This window comes from Crocodylus siamensis, chromosome 1 (genome assembly GCF_052110815.1).
Source record: "Crocodylus siamensis isolate JL-2025a chromosome 1, ASM5211081v1, whole genome shotgun sequence".
Taxonomy (NCBI): Eukaryota; Metazoa; Chordata; order Crocodylia; family Crocodylidae; genus Crocodylus; species Crocodylus siamensis.
In genome coordinates, this window is record NC_143395.1 from 424,614,968 (window position 1) to 424,632,441 (window position 17,474).

Genomic DNA, 17,474 nt, shown 5'->3' on the forward strand with positions numbered 1-17,474 from the left:
CTGGGGGGCTTCGGGGGAGCGGGGGCGCAGCAGGCTTTCACCCACTCGTCTCTCACCACTCCAGAGCCTAACTGGCCGTTACTTCATCCTTGATCTCCCCCTGCATACAATGGGAGATTTTCCTCCTTGGTCTCCCCCACTCTTCTCTGCTTAGATTAAGATCTTCAGATGTGTGTCATACCATGTATTTGTATGCCATCTACCCCAGTGGGATCCTGTTCTCAGCTGGGGCTGTTTGAAGGCAGTGTAAAATGACTGATGCACCACTGCAAACTCTATGGGTAAAAAAAAAAGATCCTGAGTTTATCCAGGCCATATGCAGCTTGAATAGCAATTATCTTGAATTAATTGAGAGGCAAAGATTTATTTCTGTGATCTCTTATTGCACCAACTAAACAGCTGGGATAGCATTAGACAAGCTTTCGATTGCAAGGCATTATTTTTTAAGCAAGAAATCCTTACCACTCCTATAACTCCTGAATCATCCTAACTGCAACATCATTCTAAAGCTACTTGATGGTAGTTTTATGAAGAGTTTCGATGGTGGATTTGTTTGGGATGGTTTGGACAGGGCTGATCCTGAGTCAGGCTGGGGTTGGACTAGATGTGACCTCTGGAGCTCTCTTCCAGCTCCACTCCTCTATGATTTTATGCTTCTACCTTCAGTTAGCCCTGATTGTCCTCAGTAGTTCTCAGGTACTTAAAGTGCGACCATGGGCTTGTATGTCCATAGGATCCCACATTAAAAGGCTTTGTCAGGCTTTCAAACTCCCCCAGTGACAGGTTCAGCTAAGACTAGTGCATGACAAATGAACCTAGGCAGTCCCACACAACTCTATCTGCACCAAGGGAAGTCCTGACAGCCCTGATGGATTCAGCAGCACTGAGCTATCTGCATAAGCAATAAAGACTGAGACACGCGAGGGCGCTTGGTCTGTCTGTGGTGGGACGCTGCTCCTCTGTGATGTGTCATCTTTATTGTCTCTGCGGCGGGGAGACTGCAGCGAGAGGTGGGTGACGGGTTGTAGCGAGTGCTCGCCGCCATTCTCGTGGTGAAATGTGCATCTGACACGCTTTGATAAAGACGTGTGCGTTGACTGCCGGCATCTCTGTTGTGTGCTGCAGCAGGTTTTGCTAATCAAACTACTCGTCTTCTACAATTCTGCTGTGTGTTTGCTGCCCTTCTTAATGCAGTTCCTGCTTTACAGCTCTGCAGCTAAACTCATTAATTCAGGGATGGAAACATTAGCTCCAGTGAACACTGGCTCAGGTGTGGAAATCATTTTTAGTGAAGCATTGGTTGCACTGTAAAGATGCTTGAGACGGTTTGACTGTGTGCTGTGAATCTGATGTCTAATTCTAATGACCATAGGCCTAAAGAAACATCTGTTCATCATTTTTGCCTAGTTTGTTGTGTTTTTATACATAATAGATGATACAGTGAATTAATTCACATTCCAGTGATTTTGCACATTCCAATAATTTTTTTTTTGCTTCCACCTTGATCTGACTAACACAGCCTTAGACCCCTAGCCAGCTTCAGGGACGATGCTCAGGGGCAAGCAGCACGGTTTCATTAGGGACAGGTCATGTCAGACAAACCTGATTGCCTTTTATGATCAGGTCACAAAAGCACTGGATGCAGGTGTCGCCGTGGATGTAGTCTTTCTGGACTTCAGTAAGGCCTTTGACACCGTCTCCCACCCCATCCTCATTAAAAAACTAGGGGACTGTGGCATTGATGCCTACACAGTCAGATGGATTGCAGATTGGCTGAAGGGTCGCACTCAGAGGGTGGTGGTGGACAGGTAATTTTCGACCTGGGGGGAAGTGGGCAGCGGGGTCCCCCAGGGCTCGGTCCTTGGGCCCGCGCTGTTCAATTTCTTTATCAGCGATTTGGACGATGGGGTGAAAAGCAACCTGTTTAAATTAGCTGATGATACCAAAATTTGGGGTGAGGTGAGTACACTAGTAGGGAGGGAAAGACTGCAGCAAGACCTGGAGAGGCTATAGGAGTGGGCTAACAAAAACAGGATGCACTAGAATACTGACAAGTGCAGGGTGCTGCACTTGGGCAGTAGTAACCAGCAGCACACTTATAAGATGGGAAACTCCTTTCTTGAGAGCATAGAGGCAGAAAGGGATCTTGGAGGCCTCCAAGATGAACATGGGCCGACAATGCGAGGTCATGGTTGTCAGGGCTAACTGGACCTTGTCATACATCCACAGATGCATCTCGAGCAGGTCCAAGGAGGTGATCCTCCCCCTCTGTGTGACACTGGTCAGGCCACAGCTGGAGTACTGCGTCCAGTTCTGTGCGCTCCACTTCAGGAGGGATGTGGACAGCATGGAGAGGGTCCAGGGGAGGCCACCTGCATGATCCCGGGACAACAGGGCAGGCCCTACAATGAGAGACTGCAGGACCTGAACCTGTTCAGCCTTCACAAGAGAAGGCTGAGGGGGGACCTGGTGACAGTCTATAAACTCACTAGGGGGGACCAGAAGGGTTTGGGAGAGACCTTGTTTCCCTTCGCACCCCCCGGCATAACAAGGAATAACGGCCACAAGTTGTTGGAGAGGAGGTTTAGATTAGACAGCTGTAAGAACGACTTCATGGTCAGGGCAGCTAGGATCTGGAACCAACTTCCAAGCGAAGTGGCGCTGGCTCCTACCCTGGGGGGCTTTAAAAGGAGGCTTGATGCCTACCTGGCTGGAGTCATTTGAGCCCAGTTTTTCTCCTGCCCAGGCAGAGGGTCGGACTTGAAGATCTACAAGGTCCCTTCGACCTGACTTCTATGATTCTGTGATATTAATAAAGCTTCCATTTATTGTTTTCCTGGAGGAAAATGTATGTTGTGTTATATGGAGTGATGTATGGCCTCATCTGCACCCCGCTTTTCAAAATCTTACATCCACCTATGCCTGTCTGGATATTGCTGTGACGGAAGAGATTGGGTCCTTTAGAGCCAGCCAAAGACAGGATCTGCAGCTGTGTAGGGCTTGATCTAAAGCAGCGATGTTGGGTTTCGCACCAGATCTCTGTTTTGGATCGAGCCTTACAGAGCTCCAGATCATCTGTATCCATACCATCGTATACAATCCATAATCTCAACTCTGCCTAAGACTGCCATCAGCCCTGACACAGCAGAAGACACTGCACCTGAACCTGCCCCAGGGAAAGCAGAGGGACCATGACATCCAACATCCTGCTCCTATGAAAGGTTGTCAATATATACTCAAAAGATCCCAGGTAGAGGCTGTGTCCCCTCTACAGAGGAAGGCAAAGCCCACACAGTGTATAGCAATCTAACCATGGGTAAAATTTCTTCCTGACCCCAAATATGATGTTGGTCTGAACCTGAGTGGAGGGTCAAGGCCCTTTAGCCAGGACCCCTGAGGGTTGAGTCACAGCACAAGCATTGGCACAGCCCAGTTTCCATCCCCTGCCTGGGCTGCAGCAGCACCCAGCGCTTCTGGGGGAGGGTTAACCCGCCCCCGACACATGGAGTAGAAAGGGTGGGGGGCCACCAGCAGAGCCCAGCAGCCTGGGATATGACCATAGCAGAATACAGGCATCGCTGTGCCTAGATCATCCCCCACCAGTGACTGTCCACCCACTTCTTGACACGTTCAGTTGTGCAGTCCAGAGCAGGGCCTGTCAAGACTTACCTGTCCCCTGCCTGTCTACCCCCTTCAGCTTCCAAGGACTGGAGGAGAGAGAAAGCACAAGAGGCAGCTTGACTCTCCAACACGGAGAAGACTTGGCTTTAGGTCTCTGCTCCTGGGATAGCTTAAGTCATTTACAACACACATTTCCATGAAGCAGTCATTGGATAACTTGCAAGGTAACAGCCTACTACTGCTACCAGCCAACAGAGCTGGGACTTAATCCCTGGTGGTGTAGGCTTCTAGCACTGGAGTTCAGTGCCCAATGCTGACTGCTGCTGAAAGCTAGTAGCCGAGTCCTGTTTATGACTGGAGAAAGAGATGAACACCCAGCTCTGAGACTTGGCAGGAGCCGGCCAGGCTTCATTCCCCATAAAACAGAGCATCCAGTGAAAGGGGCCAAGAGCTAACTGTAACCTTCTTCATTTTGCAAAGCTATATAGCTCTTCAAGAGAGTCTGGGATCCAACTAACCAGAAATGTTGTACTTACAAAGCAGGGTAGTGCTTACACAGTGGCAGGATATAACGGGTATTTTCTGGGACATGCACTGCTTTGGAAGCCCCTGTACAGTAAATTAGATCTGTGGATGTGAATAAGCTTTCCATTCAAAGTCCCAGAATGATGTCTTGGTAATGCTGCTGGTGGGGGAGAATGCGTCTGCTTGGGTTTAACTATGAACAGTAGGATTGTGTGAATTTGTCACAGAAAGACTGAGAAAGAGCGGTTCTGCGCTTTGCTGGAAAAACAAAGTAGCATAGCACATCACTTAAAAATTAGGATTATTTTAAGGAAAGAATTGGTTGATTTTCACTATGATGATGGCAGGTTGAATCTGTTCTTCTGCATTTAAATTATAGAACTGTAAATATGTGTAAATTCTCATGGCTTTTAAGGCCAAATTCAACTTTATTTAAAATAGCTACCTGGCAGAGATTTACCCTGCAGTTTGGTATAAACTGTTTGACATGGACTCAAGCCCAACAGCTCAGTTGTGTTTATTTCAGCAGCTTTTTCCAGAGCTCTGGCTTTGCAGCAAATCCTCCCTCCATGCTTTCTGATCTATAAACCTATGAACCAAATCCTGATTACAAGGGCAAGAGGGTCCTAGTCACCCTAGGATGTTAAAGATGCCCCATCGGGGTGATATTCTAGCTACATTCAAGTCAATGTAAGTTTTGCATTTGACCTCAGCAAAGCCAACATTTCACAGTCGATGTTGGTTTACTTGAAAGCGTTCAAGATATGTGATAGTAATCAGAGTCAGACTTTTAAAATGGAGGCTGGGGTCATGTATAATACACCCCAGAGGTGTCGGGAGGTGAAAGCAGACCAATACCTAAGAAGATAATCACCCATGGAAAATTAGAAAGGGCATCATCTTCCTTAACGTTGCTTATATGGACTGGCTGTTTTTAGCACCGTGCTGAATGTGCACTAGTGCACGTAGATTTATGTTCAGGTGTGAGGTGTTTTGTTTAAGAAAAATTTTGACATTTCAATGGAACCCCATTTGCAGGTCAAAATGCACCAAACAAAACCTGCTTCCTGTCCTTGATCTTCCTATTAGACATTGGCAGCTGATCAGGTTGGATTATAGTTTGCCAAGTCTTCTAGGCTTTCAGCAACAGGGAGCAATAAAAGACAAGTGGCTTCCAGCTCCAAACATCCTAAAGAACAAGTGGCTTCCAGCTCCAAACATCCTTTAGCCTTCAATTTTTGATCTGGGATTCAGATAACTGGAGAGAAACCAACAGAAGGTGTCATGGCTGGATAGTTATGAAGTGTGCCAGCGTTATATGCAAGCAACTTGTTAAAAAAGGAAGTTCAATTGTTTTATTCACATCTGAACTCAATGGCCTTTGTTTCAAATGTGATTTTTGCTCACCTGACAGATGCCCCCAAAAGGGAAAGCACAATGTTAACCACTTGCTTGTGTTAATTTATGCTGTTGTCAAATGAAACAGTTAATTTGCAAAGAAGCAAAATAATACAGGGTATAATTACTGATCTTCCTGAAGAGAAGCATGGATGAATCTAGTAACATGCTTTGCTATGTGGAATCAAGAAGTTCTCTTGAGTACCCCAGTGTGAAGGGTCTGGGTGTTCATCCCTGCCCGCTTCTCATCAGTACTACCCCAGTCTACTCCACCTCCTTCTTCTTGTCTGCTATGATTTGCTGGTAAGGAGTGTACTTTATAAGAAGCAGGTAGTTCTTTCCAGGGTGTTTTTGTGCTAAAATCATGGCCATATCCATTCCTCACTGATGATTCCTTGCCTACCCCTTCTTGGGACTCTTCTCACACTTTCTATTTTTGTACTGGACTATTGCTGGGTCCCTCAGGCCCCAACCTTTGTCCAGACTTCATCTGTTTTTGGCTGTATGTGGCCAAACCCTGCCCCTTCCAGTCATCTGACCGCTGCCCTGAAGATGGACCCAGGTGTTTCTGCTCAGCCTAACAAACTGTTTGGTTCACCTTGCCTCGTAACCCTCCCTATCTTCTTAGCAGTCCCTGATCTGCAGCATTGAGACTCCTGCAAGTTACTCACTGCACTCCCTTTTCCTAGTGGGTCCCCCGGTGTCTGGCTCCCAGAAGGGCTCTGTTCCCCTCTCCTTTCCCTCCATTGTGTGCAGGTAACAGCATTTCAGTTCCCTGTTATACCCATTGATTTATTTTCCAAGAGGTTTTCATGTGGTTGTTGCATTGCACTTTTCTTTATAAAACCAGTGGAATTACTACAGGCTTCGCATATGTTGGTATCACTGACACAGCTGAACATTTCTGATGTGGATGCACCACTTCATTTTCCCACTATCTCAGTTTTGTCTTGCAGCCTTAGTTAAACAGTGAGGGGTAGTCATAAACTCAGCTTAAAGCAAGATGGTTCCACGGACTAGAGACTATGAGGAGTGCCATCAATTTTGCAGTCAGGAGCACTGTTATAAGCGCCTGTACAGAGAAGAACAGAATGGACAATGGGTGCGTCTACACGAGATGCATTAATGTACATTAGCCTAAGTGAATGCACATTACAGGTGCATATCTACATGTGTGTGCTTAATGTGCATCAACCGAGGTTAATCATGCCTAAACTTGATCCCTGAAAATGCAGGGATCAAATTTAGATGCAGTTAGTTAAAGTGTTTTAACACACATCTAGATGCTATTAGGAGGCTGACCTGAGCCCAGCCCCAGGGCTCCTGGCTGGCCGCTTCTCCTGGCTTCAATTTTGAACTAAAATTAGTCCCAAATGCTGGCAGTTGGCTCTGTCTTCAGTTTAGGACTAAAGTTAGTCCCAAGTGCTGGCAATTGTGTGACCGGAGCTCCAACCCCGCCCCCGTAGCTGCAGGGGCACATGGCAGAACTAGAGGTACTTAGGACTAACTTTTGTCCTAAGTCTCTGTATGTGTAGACATCTGCCAAAAATCACTTAATGCACATTAGTTTAAGGTGCATTAAATTTAGGCATGCTTATTTGCACATGTGGACACACCCAGTATCTCTCCTCCTAACTCCAGGTTGCTACTGATTTCATTGAACCAGGATTTCATACTGGGCTTCTCATTACTCCTTAACATGCCATTCCAGATGATAATTTCAGTTTACATGAACAGCATAGGGTGTTGTTTTCATCCTTCGAATTCAAAGATGACCAAGACATCACAGGTTGATTTGCTTTTTGTGAACACAGGAGTGGCTGACCAGGCCAATTTGTGCTCTGAACTGGCATACTGGGCAAGAGATGCCACTTTGAGTTGCTTGATCAAGAGTGGACATGCTGCTGTTCCGATATTTATGTTTTTTGCATTTCTGCTCTGCCTCAGCAGTTCTCCTCTGTTCATAGACAGTGGCTCCACTATGGATGAGGCTTCGCCAGGTAGAATGATCATGAGCAAGAGCTTCCCAAGTTTTCAGGTCAATGTTGAAATGTTTCAAGGATGACTTGCAGGAGTCCTTGAAGCATTTCTTCTCACCTTCCTGAGAGCGCTTGCCCTCCTTTAGCTCACTGTAAAAGATCTTTGGCAGTCGCTCATCTGACATCTTGGTGACCTGGCCTGCTCATCTCATCAGTGATTTCATCAACAGGGTGGATGCTCGCAATGCCTGCCCATGAGAACCTCAGTGTCTGGGACCCTGTCTTGCCATCTTATCCTCATCAGTGTCCTCAGACAGCCCATGTGAGAGTGGTTCAGCTTGACAGCATGGTGTCTGTACACTATCCAGGTTTTGCATGCATACATCAGGACTGGCAACACATGGCTTTGTAGGCCTTCAGTTTTGTTTCTTGACTGATGTCTCTGTGCTCCCACGCTTTTGTACATAGTTTGCTGAAGGCCACACTTGCTTTAGCAATTCTGGCATTGGCTTCATCTTTGATGTGAACTACATGAGATGGTGTACTGACAAGACAGGTGGAAAAAAAGAGGATAAGATGGACTCTCTGTCACTAGCTTAAGCTCCAGGATTTCCTTTGACCCTGCTTGTGTTCAGAAAATTGAAACTCTCCCAACACTAAGACAGTCTAACTCAGTGTGGCCAACTCCCAAGGTTTTATCAAGGCATTCCAAATACTTGGTTTTACTCTCAATGCCCTAGTGGCTGGAGGTGCATGATTACAGGAGAATCCCCATTTCCATTGTTATGGATGTTTGCTTTGTGATTGAAGAGAAATAAATAGGGCCCATATGGGCTCCCAGTTTCAGGAAGCAGGAGGCAGAATTGTAGAGTTGGTATTTTTATGCAGATCTCATCATTTTTAAATGAATATTGTGATTTTGCTGGCTTGATTGATAATGTCCTTAATGCTCTGAGTCAGGATGGCATGAGGAGAGGCTGAGGGAACTGAGATTATTTAGTCTGGAGAAGAGAAGATTGAGGTGGGAATTGATAGCAGCCTTCAACTCCCTGCATTGGGATTGCAAAGAGGATGGAGCTGAACTGTTCTCAGTGGGGACAGATGACAGGACAAGGAACAATGGGCTCAAGTTGCAGCAAAGGAAGTGAAATTAGATATTGGAAAGAACTTTCTCACAAGGAGGGTGGTGAAATACTGGGCGTCTCCCCAGGGAGGTTCTGGAGTTGCCATCCTTAGAGGTTTTTAAGACCTGACTCAAACCTAAGATGTGGGGGGATGTGGGCATGCTAGAAGAGAGGAATAGGATGCAGTCAGACCTAGACAGGTTATAAGGGTATGCGGATGAGAATAGGATGGGATTCAAGACCGACAAGTGCAAGGTGCTGCACCTGGGGAGGAACAACTGGCACCATACCTACAGGCTGGGGAACTCCCTTCTCGTCAGTGCAGAGGCAGAAAAGGATCTTGGAGTCATCAGTGACTCCAAGATGAACATGGGCCGACAGTGTGGGGATGCGGTCAGGAAGGCCAACCGCACCTTGTCATGCATGCACAGATGCATCTCGAGCAGGGCCAAGGAGGTGATCCTCCCCCTCTATGCGGCACTGGTCAGGCCACAGCTGGAGTACTGCGTCCAGGTGTGGGCACCACACTTCAAGAGGGATGTCGACGGCATGGAGAGGGTCCAGAGGAGGCCACTCTCATGGTCAGGGGGCAGCAGGACAGGCCCTACGAGGAGAGGCTACGGGACCTGAACCTGTTCAGCCTCCAGAAGAGAAGGCTGAGGGGGATCTAGTGGCCTGTTACAAACTAGTCAGGGGGGACCAGCAGGCACTGGGGGAGTCCCTGATCCCTCGAGCACTACCAGGAGTGACCAGGAATAATGGTCACAAGCTGGTAGAGGGTAGATCTAGGCTAGGTATCAGGAGGCGCGACTTCATGGTCAGGGCGGCTAGGATCTGGAACCAACTTCCAAGAGAAGTGGTGCTGGCTCCTACCCTGGGGGTCTTTAAGAGGAGGCTGGATGAACACCTTGCCAGGGTCATTTGACCCCAGTACTCTTTCTTGCCATGGCAGGGGGTCAGATTAGATGATCTACTCAGGTCCCTTCCGACCCTAGAAACTATGAAACTATGAAACAATGCCTTGACTGGGTTGATGCATCTGGGGCCAGTCCTCCTTTGAGGAGGGAGTTGAACTAGATGACATCCCAGCCCTACTGTTCTATGATTCTATGATTGAGGTAATATATAAGAAGTCCAATCTCAGACCAGACCCTGCTGCATTAGACACTGTACAAGTAGTCAACAAAAACCCAGTCCATGCCCTGATGAGCTTTCCTTCCTACTCCTGCTAGAACAGAGCCTTCAGTTGGGAGACAAAGATCAAGAAACCAGCAGATCCTCCTTTTTTTTTTACTCCTAATATTTCCAAATGCAGTTATCTCATAAAGCATTTATTCCCAGCACTTGTAAAGATGAGCTGTCAGGATGTGCAACCCTCCATGAAGATATCTTTAATTAAACATGTAAAAATAAAGCATACCCACTGTAATTTAAATTGACAGTGTATCTAAATATATTTATTTCTTGGTTTTTAATTAAACCCTCCAGAGCAGTCATCTTGATTCTTTGAATATGACTCTCTCTCTCTCTCTTTTTTTTTTTTTTTGACTAGCTGCTCCTGAGGAAAAAGGGGAAGCATTTCTTATGAGACAGATAAGTGTGTACAGTAAAGATAATAGCTTATCTCTAATGGAGCCTGTTTTATGTTGTAATACTAAGGATGGGGCTGGAGGTGGGTCCTGGTAATGCTGGGAGCAGATTTGGGTGGGTCCTCAAGAATGGATGTTCTCTGAAATGCCACTGGCATGGAAAGAGGCTATTTCGTTAGGGCCAAAACCCTGCAGTTGCACAAACACTTCAGATATGTTTTATTTAGATTACTACCATCTGACCAGAGCTGGAGACACCTGGGCAGTCAACCAGCATCTGTTTGTTGGCCCTAGCCCCAACACTGTATCAGATCCAGGGAAGACAGCTTGTATTTTTTCTGTGCAGCAGTCCCAAGACAGCTGAGCACATGTTCCTTGATGCAAACTGGAATCCTCCTTCCATGAAAGGTTGTAACTTCGCTATGATATGATCACACTTAGAATCATAGGATCATCGGAAATGAGGGTGAGAACGAATCTCAGGAGGTCGTATCTAGTCCAACCCCCTGCTCAAAGCAGAACCAGCCCCAGCTATATCATCCCAGCCAAGGCTTTGTCTACCCAGGGTTTCAAAATCTCCAAGGATGGAGAGTCCACCACCTCTCTGAAGAGCCTGTTCCAATGCTTGACTACCCTCCTCATGAGGAAGTTTTTCCTAATATCCAACCTCAACTTCCCTTGCTGCAGCTTGAGCCCATTGCTCCTTGTCCTTCATCTGCCCCCACTGAGAACAGTTCAGCTCCATCCACGTATCACATCTTACTGCTCTAAACAGGTGAACACTCACAGTTAACATGTCTGAAGTGGATCAAAGCTCTCCACTGCACCAGCATTTAGGGACTTCTGAAACTAGTGTTTCCAGACCCCTGAGTTGGATTGTCTGCAGAGCTGGAATTCATGGCCTCAGTACCTAAACACAGGGCTCTGGGCTTAACTTTATTGGAATAATCTTAGAGCAGATACAGAGGGTATATCTACCCAGTAGCAGCGATGTGACCCAGCCAGGACATTCCAGATGAGTCCCACCTACTTATTTCTAATCAATTCTAGAAATGTAGCAATGAGTCAACTCTCCCTTCCCGCTTCACCCTCGCCTCCCAACAGTTGCTCTTGATCTCTTGTGGTTGCTAGGGAAGACCCTAGAGAGGAGTACCCGGTGTATTTCTGGTTTTGGAGCAAGGGAGTGGGAACAGATTTGTGGGGTGCATCAAGGAGCTTCCCAGCCACAGTTGGCTGCTGCTATGGCGTAGAGTGCAGGCATACCAATAAATGCTTTTGCATGGTCAAACAGGAGCCAAACTGATAAGATAGAAGACCTGGTTGTAGAAAATGGTAAGAGCCATGGAGGAGTTCCCATATGAAGAGAGATGGTCAAGGCCAGGCCTGCTCCATTTAGAAAAGAGATGCTTCAAGGGGGACATGAGAAGGGTTTACAAATGGCCAAGAGAAAGTCAATAGGGATTTATCATTGACTGTCTCTCACCAGATAAGAACTAGGAGACATAAAATGCTTCCAAGCAAAGTGGTGCTGGCTCCTACCCTGGGGGTCTTTAAGGCAAGGCTAGACAATCACCTTGCTGGGGTCGTTTGACCCCAGTACTCTTTCCTGCCGTGGCAGGGGGTCGGACTTGATGATCTGCTTAGGTCCCTTCCGACCCGACCAACTATGAAACTATGAAATGAGTAGGCTGTAAGTTTTAAATGAATACAAGGAAGCTCTTTCTCACCCAGTGTGTCATTAAAGTGCGGGGCTCATTGCCACTAAATGCGGTGGGAGCTGAAAGTTCAGCCAGAACCACAAAGGTCAAAGGCCAAGCTGAGCTAATTCTTGCCAAAGACATTCAAATGACTAGCAAATAAGCCCTAAGAAAAGAACAAGGGAAACCATGGAGCTTCAGTGCAGGAAGGCTGGACTAGCGATGAAAGACCAGTTAGCCACAGCTCTAAATGAATTAAATACCGCATGACACTGATCCCAGGAGCAAAGTAAGGATGGCTGATGGGAGAGGGCAGTGTGGAAATACAAATGACTGCAGCCAAGGTAGATGCAAAACTCAAAGCACTCAATGCAGTCCAGTTGCAGGGATGGAAAAATTCCCCTTCCCAGAGTCATAGATTCATAGATGTTAGGGCTGGAAGAGACCTCAATAGTCATTAAGTCTGACACCCTGCACAGGCAGGAAAGAGTGGTGGGTTCAGATGACCCCAGCCAGATGCCTATCTACCCTCTGCTTGAAGACCTCCAGGGTAGGGGAGGGCACCACCTCCCTTGGGAGCTCAGTCCAGATTTTGGCCACTAACTGTGAAGAAGTTCTTTCTAATGTCCAGTCTAAATCTGTTCTCTGCTAGCTTATGGTCATTATTTCTTGTGACCCCCAGGGGCACCTTGGTGAGTAAAGCCTCACCAATTCCCTTCTGCACCCCCATGATTAATTTATAGGCAGCCACAAGGTCGCCTCTCAACCTTCTCTTATGGAGGCTAAAGAGGTCCAGGTGCCCTAGTCTTTCCTCATAGGGCTTGGCCTGCAAGCCCTTAACCATACGAATGGCCCCTCTCTGGACCCTCTCCAGGTTATCCACATCCCTCTTGAAATGCAGGGCCGAAAACTGGACACAGTACTCTGACTGCACTCTGACCAGCACCCGACAGAGGAGAAGTATCACCTCCTTGGTTCTGTTTGTCATGCATCTGCTGATGCACAATAAAGTGCCATTAGCTTTGCTGATGACTTTTGTCACACTGATGACTCATGTTCATCTTGGAGTCCACTAGGACTCCAAGATCCCTTTCTGCTTCCATGCTACCGAGCAGGTCATTTCCTAGGCTGTAGGTGTGCTGGACATTTTTCCTCCCTAGGTGCAGCACTTTGCATTTCTACTTGTTAAATCAGATTCTATTGTTTTCTGCCCATTTGTCCAACCTGTCCAGGTCTGCCTGTAGTTGTTCCCTGCCCTCCGGTGTGTCCACTTCTCCCCACAGTTTTGTATCATCCGCAAACTTGGACAGAGTACACTTCACTCCCTCGTCCAAGTCACTGATGAAGACATTGAAGAGTGTCGGTCCAAGGACCAAGCCCTGCGGGACCCCACTACCCACTCCCTTCCAGGTCGATACTGACCCATCCACCACCACTCTCTGGGTATGACCCTCTAGCCAATTTGCCACCCACCAGACTGTGTAATCATCCAAGTTACCGCCTCTTAATTTGTTCACCAGTATAGGGTGGGATACTGTATTGAAGGCCTTCCTGAAGTCTAAGTAAATTATGTCAACCCATACTCCTGTGTCCAGGTGTTTTGTAACCTGGTCATAAAAACAGACTAGATTAGTCAGGCATGATCTACCTGCTACAAACCCGAGCTGGTTTCCCTCAGCATAATTCTTCCTGCTGTGATCTCACATATATGAGCCTTAATAATCTTTTCAAAGACTGCCAAGGATGGAGGTGAGACTGACTGGCCTATAGTTGCCTGGATCCTCCTTCCTCCCCTTCTTGAGAATATGGAACACATTGGCCCTTTTCCAGTGCTCCAGGACCTGGCCCGTGCGCCATGAGTGCTCAAATATTCTTGCCAGTGGCTGTACAATGACATCAGCCAGTGCCTTCAGTACCCTCAGATGGAGCTCATCCGGGCCTGCCGACTTAAATGCAGCCAGTCCTTCCAAGTGACTCTGCAACATCTCAGGGTCAATGCTTGGTAGTCTGGTGCCTTGCTGTTGCCTCTCTACAATCCCATTGTGAGACTTGTCTTGCCCCTCATTTAGGAACACTGAGGCAAAGAACTCATTGAGGAGTTCAGCCTTGTCCCCCTGTCTGTCACCAATTGCTTTTGCCCATTCAGTAGTGGTCCTATACCGCCCTGGGCTTTCCTTTTACTTTCTCCCAGAGTTCAGAATTAAACACCAGATCCAATAACAATAGTTTTTGACAGATCTCTCCTATCAGTACTGTCTTCATGGAGAAAAGCAAAGGCAGGAGAGGAAGGGGAGAATGTGATACCAGCAACTACAGGTTATTAGTCCAGAGTCTGAAAGGAGTTTGAGCAAAGTTTGAGGGAAAGAACAATGAATGGCATGAAGAAAAAAGTTAAAAGGCACCACAGGTGATGGTTGTCAGACTAACCGGAGAGCTCTGTAATTAGAAAACTGATTACAGGAATGGGGAGGAATATACAGAACATGATGAATAATCTGAAGATGGAAACTAGAAGAAGGTCCTGAACCATCAGAGCAGAACAGCCTCTGGAGCAGAGACTTGAGGACAAAACCACTACCTGATTTTAAGATGGAGCTGGCTACTGTGATTATATGGGGGCATTACCTGAAATAGATGACCAGACTCCGTGTCTCATGGATCCCCTGCCAGTCCGAGGCTCCACTAGAACGCTCTGGCTGGGAAGGCTCCAGGAGACCGCGGGCCTTTTCCTCAGTGACCTGCACGCACATCTCCAGGTGGAGCATTGTGGGGCAGTAGCTACCGGCACTCTATCTGAGTCCAAGTGAGTGGGCGCTCTGCTCGGTGTCCCCCCTGAGAGCACTTGTTTTGGCCCTTTGACGTTGTACGTGCACACCCTGTTTTCTTATGATTTGTCCCCCTTAATTTGTTGAATTTTTAAAGGCTCTGGCTGCCCAACCAGTGATGGCCCCCGATTTTTAGTGGGATGGACCCACAGCCATTTTAATTCAATAGACTGAGGCTCCACTAGAGAGAGACAAAGGCTCTTTCTGGTACTAATGGTCATTGCAGATAAGCACAGAGATGGCTACTGGGATAGTCAACTATAAAAGCCTCAGCCATGCCCCACTTGGGTCTGCCCCAAGCGAGAAAGCTACGTACTTCCAAACAGTAAAAATGTAGGTCTCTATGCAGCCTACTTAGTCCCATGGTGGCTGCTGACCAGGTTTGGCACTCAAGAGAGCCTAGTTCTAGTCCTGGTTTGCTCGGTAAGCAGGTTATTTCTCCTTTCAGCAAAATGAGGAACCAAGATGCTGGCCTGGATGCTCAGGACCACAAGTTGGAGATGGGCTAGCTTTTTATGTGGAAACAGATTCATAGAAAATGAGGGCTGGAAGGGACCTCAGATAGTCATCTAGTCCTGCCCCAACCAGAACCAGCCCCAACTCCATCATCCCAGCCAAGGCTTTGTCCAGCCAGGTCTTCAAAACCTCTAAGGATGGAGACTCCCCCACCTCTCTGGGTAAGTCATTCCAGTGCTTCACCACCCTCCTAGTGAGAAAGTATTTCCTAATATTCAACTTCAGTTTTTCTTGCTGCATTGGAGTCCATTGTTCCTTGTTCTGTCATCTGCCTCCACTGAGAACAGTCCAGCTCCATCCTCTTTGGATGGCGTCCAGCTCCATCCTCCCCCTGCAGGGAGTTGAAGGCTGCTATTCAATCTCACCTTGGTCTTCTCTTCTCCAGACTAAATAAACCCAGTTCTTTCAGCCTCTCCTCTGTATGCTGCAGCTACCACCCTCAGCATTGGCATTGTATTGAAACACCTGTTGCATTTGCAGAGCTGTTGGATGGAAGATGCTGTGTTAAGCAAATCAGTTACTTCCCCTAAATGTATCCTAATTTTTCTAATTAGTGCAAATTCATGTAATTATGTAATTGGGGCATGTTAATTAACCATTGCAATTGCTAGTTAAGTTCCCAGCCTGCCCCAGACTTTGGCTCACTGTTGCCATTTTGCTAGAGCAGAGAACTCTCTTCCAGTTCTTTCCAGCCTGCTTTTGCATGCCCTGCTCTGCAGAGGCAATGTCAGACTCCCTTGTGACCTGAGGACACACAGCAAACATCTGCTTTCCCTTCTGCCCTCCTGTGCTACAGAGAAGAAGTAATTCAAGGAGACTTCTATTAAAAGAGCCCTGGGTGGACTGTTATCAGCACCCTAAGAAGGGAGTAGATTCTACTCTAAAGACATGCAGGGGGGCAAAGTTTGGAGGGGAGTTTTGAGCAAACTGCAATGCCCAGTCATGGCAAGGGAATAAAAAAAACACTGCTTGCCTACTCCAGAGGCACATCCATCACTTGAATGGATGTGAACAGACCTGGCCATGAGCATTAAAAGGGATAGGCAGTGCCTGGGCAGAGATCATCAGCTCAGATGCAGCTGGCAGAGACACCCGTGTAAAAAAATGCAAATGCAGCTTTGGAACAACAGGACAGTTTATCTTATTTAAAGTTGCTGCTTTCTCAGCATGTATGGAGAAGCATTGGGAAGGGATTAAAACAGGGGTGTCAGAGATACCTGAATCTGTCCCATGGAGCTGTTTCACCCAACCTGCCAGGCTCCTAAAGGGGCCAGGAATTCAGGGGTGGGGCAATGAAGATGATCTGCTGGATGCTCTCCTTGCCATGGCTTTCAGTCATGCAACACAGAGAGATCTTAAGAGCAATTATGGTACTGCATATGAAAACTGTGAAAGCTTGGACAGCATCTTTTGCATAAAAATGCAGGATAGTGGCTGGGGCAAGACTGGGTTGTGGTAACAAGACTGCCACAAGAAAATTAAATTCCGCTAATGGCTTGCAACCCATTAGGTGTTGAGACAGTGGAGTGCTTGTGATAGGCAATACCAGACCCATGACATAAGATAATAAAAGTGGTTAAAATTGTTGGCAGAATCCTGATGCACTCATCACATGTGTACCTAAGAAAGCCCTTTAAAGAAAGGCTGAGCCAGTGAAGGCAAGAAAATTGCATATGCATTTCAATTGACCTAGCAGCTAAAGAAAAGAGAAGACTCAATATGCATCTCAAAAGAAACCTGTAAAGGGTGCATTGAATATAGGGAGGATATTCTGCATGTGACATACTCACATTTCTCAAAGCAGGCATCCAATGTCACTCTAAGGTGTTAAAAATGTCTGAACCATTCAGTGTATGTCTGAAGTCATGAGCTACTGTCAATGTACCCCACTGATAAACAAATACCCAAAAGCAAGTTTGGTGACACCTCTAAGTATCCTGCCTGACACTCAAGGCCCCTCATCTGTGATTGACCTACAATTGCAAAGGCTGCAGAAATGCATAATCCTTACACCTAGACAATCAAAAACAGAAGCCAGGCAATTAACAGTTATGATATGATCAACCTTTTCCTCCCTGCTTTGTTCGGACTTTAATTGACCAACCATCAAGAAAAACGCTTTGAAGAAACAGTAAAAAAAACTAAGCAAATTTCTCAGCAAGTGTGTGCCACTGTTCCTAGTCCTGTCCCTATGGTCCCA

General features: G+C 46.9%; 1 protein-coding gene across 1 annotated transcript in view; it reads right to left on the reverse strand.

Annotated features, from left to right (window-relative positions):
* Positions 1-17,474, reverse strand: part of CIB4 (calcium and integrin binding family member 4) — a 72,652-nt gene that overhangs the window by 37,863 nt on the left and 17,315 nt on the right. The gene's annotated exons all lie outside the window — the stretch shown is intronic.